We start from the raw sequence: 3,794 nt of genomic DNA, 5'->3' as shown, positions 1-3,794 counted from the left end.
GAACATTCCACTCATCCGTGACAGTATTATTTCTATGCCATCTCCACATCAGTAGTCCATCTTTCAATAAAAATGAGACATTGTCGAGTGCAGGTTTCTCTGCCAATTTAAAGCATTTTACAAGTGAAACGTCATTAATCTGAGCTTCAATTAGTTTTTCACGAGTTACCGACAATATCACTGGGTCGCTCACCACTGCCTCATTCCCCTGATCACTGACCTGAAGCTTGTCTTTAGGCATTTCCTCAGCCTCCTGATCTGAATATAAGAAAGAGTCAAATAAAGACACATTACCATCTTTCTCTGATTGCACACGTGTTATCATGAAAGCAGTAAATGCACTTGGATAATTCTGAAACAATTCATCAGAGCCATGCTCTGTCGACAGGATGTCAACTACCTCCAGCGAAGGTACCACTTTCCCTCCAGCCAAATCATTACCTAAAATAAAAGATACACCTTTCACCGGTAAAACAGGCTGTATGCAGATGAATACAGTGCACTGGGACTCTCATGACCTCCATGCTGAAACTCTGTACAAGCCTACTGGATCCAACTGATGTTTGATCTGAAAAAGGCGAAACATCTGTGCACACAAACGACTGGGCGGCGCCCGTGTCTCTTAACACCTGCACTTCTACCTGATCTTCCTCCCTATCTGATAGTGATACACAAAAGAAATGGTTCGTAAACACTGTCAATTTCACCTTTATTCTGTACAGAAGGCGCACTCTGACTAACAGTATTCACAAATGCCACCTCTTTTGTTTGGGCCTGCTGCTTGCACTTTAGGGACAAACACTCTGCTATAACATGTCCTTTCTTATGACAGTAAAAACACTCACATTTCTTTTGGCTTTTCACCCCTCAGTTTGGGCTGCTGAACCTTCGACGGTGGCCTAAAAAACTCCTTTCTGCGATCACTGGCTGAAAAACGTTTCGGTGCGTGAGCACAAATTCGTCTGCGAACACCGCTGCCGGAGATAGTTGTTAATTTCTGTTCGTTCAAGTACAGTACCATCCTCTCGGGAAGACACCGTTTAAAATCTTCAAGTAACACAAGCTCTCTAAGTGACGTAAAATCCTCTGCTCTACTAGAAGCACACCATCTATCAAAAAGAATTCCCTTATCTCAGGCGAATTCAATGTTTGTTTGGCTTGCGCTTTTCCTACAAGTACGAAACTGCTGCCTATAGGCCTCTGGGACTAACTCATAAGCTTTGAGTACTGCTAGCTTAACCACGTCATACTTTAGACTGTCCTCCAAAGACAGGGTTGAATAAACCTCTAAAGCTTTCCCAGCTAATTTGTACTGCAACAACAAGGACCATACATCTTCAGGCGAACCCAAAGAAGTTGCAATTCTTTCAAAAGCGTTAAAATAGCTATCCACTTCTGATTCACAAAAACTTGGCACTAAAGCAATGTGCTTGTCCACATCAAAAGTGGCTGAACTTGAATTAGCTGAATTGTCACTTTCCAATGAGGAGTTCTGAGGGACAGCGGAAACAGCTGCAGCCTTCGCCACCTCTATGTCCAACTATCGAAGCTTATCTTCCTTATCGGCTTCAATTTCGAGCTTGCGCACCTGTAGACGCAGATTTAAATCTGCCTGGCGGATTTGTGCCCTCTCCTGAGCCTCCAACTGGAGCCGTGCGATCCACACGCTCAACTGTGACTCCATTGGTGACCTGGGAGTGCTTGGTGAAAAGGGTACGAAAGGTGAAAGAGTTGCCCCAGCTATAGCCTCAGCCTCTGCTGTGACTAACTTGCCCTCACCTTCACCAAATTCCCCAGCATCCTGCTCCTCACCAGCAAGATCCGCCCCTCTATCTACATTAGGCAAGCTTAAAACTCCGGAATTAACTAAGCAGTCAATTAATTCGGTTTTAATATTCTTTTTTAAAGTTTGTTTTGGAATCGCAATTTGGAAGTGGTTGGCTATTATTAACGACTCATCCTTCCTGCATTTATCAATCACCTCCTACGAGGGATTATCAACAAAACTCTGCAAAAAAGAGCAAGTCTTTATACCTGGCCAGTAACACCGGATTGGCTCTTGGAGTGGTTTGTGAAATGATGACTGGCGGACGAATCGTCCAATCACAGGACCTGCAAGGTGGTACAGTGGAACAAGAGGGAAAGAGAGAAAGAAAACAATACGGGACTTAACAGAAACACAAAAAAGGAGAATAATTAAAACTAGTACAGTAATTGATGATAGTGTGATGACTCAATATCAGTCTGTGTGTCCCACTGACCTTTGACCCTTAGCTTATTCCTGTTTGGGCAGTGGCTGGGATGCTGGTGTCCCTTTAGCTGAGGAACATTTCTGACAGTGAGACGTGTCAACACATGTGTCCTCGGGCAGGTGATGTTTCTGACAGTGAGACGTCTCAACACGCGTGTCCTTGGGCAGGTGATGTTTCTGACAGTGAGTTATTTTAATTAGTTATATATTTATTTGTTTAATTTAACATAGTTACAAAATAGAACGTTTTTGTTCATAACACAACAAAATTAAAAAGTGGTTCCTTTTTATGTCTATTTTTGAAAATGTTTTGCTTTGAAAGTTTTTAATAAACACTGATTTGGTCATGATGAGTTTCAGTGTTATAAATAAGCTCAGATGTTTTGTGGGCATGTCCTGTGGGCCTTTCACCTTGTCATTGAGGTAGCTGATGAACAGGATGGTTTCGAGGTCCTGCACGCCGTCGGCCATGTCTAGGTCTCACAGTGAGTCTCCCAGCAGCAGCACATTGTACAACCTGGTGTATGCTCTGCAGAGCTCCCTCTCTTTTATTAAACGTGTGGATCAACTCGCCCTTAAATGCACATGCAAAACCCTGACACACACACACACACACACACACACACACACACACACACACACACACGCACGCACACACAAGTGTCTGAGCTGAAGAGTGATTACGTCTTTGTTGTAGTCCATGTAGTTGCAGAAGATGAGCACGTTCGAGGAGAAGACACCATGTCCGATTATCACTTCCTCTAAAATATCTCCGACTCCAGCCGAGAAGATCGGCAGAGTGTGGTAAGATGCTCGGTGCAGTGGCTAACTGGCAGCAAAAGAAATGGTAAAACTCTGGAAAAATCCAAGGAAGTGTCTTTTTTATTTATGTGAGCCACCATTCTCAAACAGGTGTGAAAGAAGCCAAAGCAAAATCTCCATTGAAAATTTACCAAAAAAAATAAGAAATAAAAAAAGACTGTTCAAAGTACAACTCAACACAACAAAACACAAAAGGGAATAACTAAATTGTTGGCTACTGTTCCAACAAACACCCCTCTCTCCCTCTGCAACATTTCCTTTGTTCTTTATCATCCTGGTCCCCAGATCAAACGGACCAATCAGAACACTCCATTTGTTAGCAACACTATATTTTACACTTCACAGATCTTATCACTTTACAAGTCACACCACAATAAAATCTGTAATCAAAGGCATTATCCTTTACAAATCACCGAAATATCTACATACAAGAGATTTGTAATACTTGCATGCTTGATCAGACGACTCCGCCCCTTCAGGATGCTATAAAACTGGCTTCCTGTTGATGGGACACTCCCTTTTAGGCCTTTCCTGAATCGGTAAGACAAACATTCACATTAATACAAACATTTATTGATTTCGCCTTACTTTGGATGCTACTAGCAGTCACCATGGAATGTGAACCTTTCATGTGACTGCTTCAAAAGTAACACAAACAAAATAAAAACTTACCGAACTGTACTGTGTCTTTATTTAACCTGAACTGTTTGTGCCACATCAC

General features: G+C 42.4%; 1 long non-coding RNA gene across 1 annotated transcript; it reads right to left on the bottom strand.

Annotated features, from left to right (window-relative positions):
- Positions 1–216: 216 nt before the first annotated feature.
- LOC125140640 lies at positions 217–2,487 on the bottom strand. Its single transcript, XR_007139859.1, has 3 exons — positions 2,262–2,487; positions 2,035–2,112; positions 217–258 (listed from the first exon to the last, which is right to left on the bottom strand). It is a non-coding gene; the product is annotated as an uncharacterized LOC125140640 (long non-coding RNA).
- Positions 2,488–3,794: the final 1,307 nt, after the last annotated feature.

This window comes from Tachysurus fulvidraco, unplaced genomic scaffold, assembly GCF_022655615.1.
Source record: "Tachysurus fulvidraco isolate hzauxx_2018 unplaced genomic scaffold, HZAU_PFXX_2.0 HiC_scaffold_165_np12, whole genome shotgun sequence".
Classification (NCBI taxonomy): domain Eukaryota; kingdom Metazoa; phylum Chordata; class Actinopteri; order Siluriformes; family Bagridae; genus Tachysurus; species Tachysurus fulvidraco.
The sequence above is the reverse complement of the archived record's forward strand: the minus strand, read 5'-3'. Positions and strand labels throughout refer to the sequence as shown.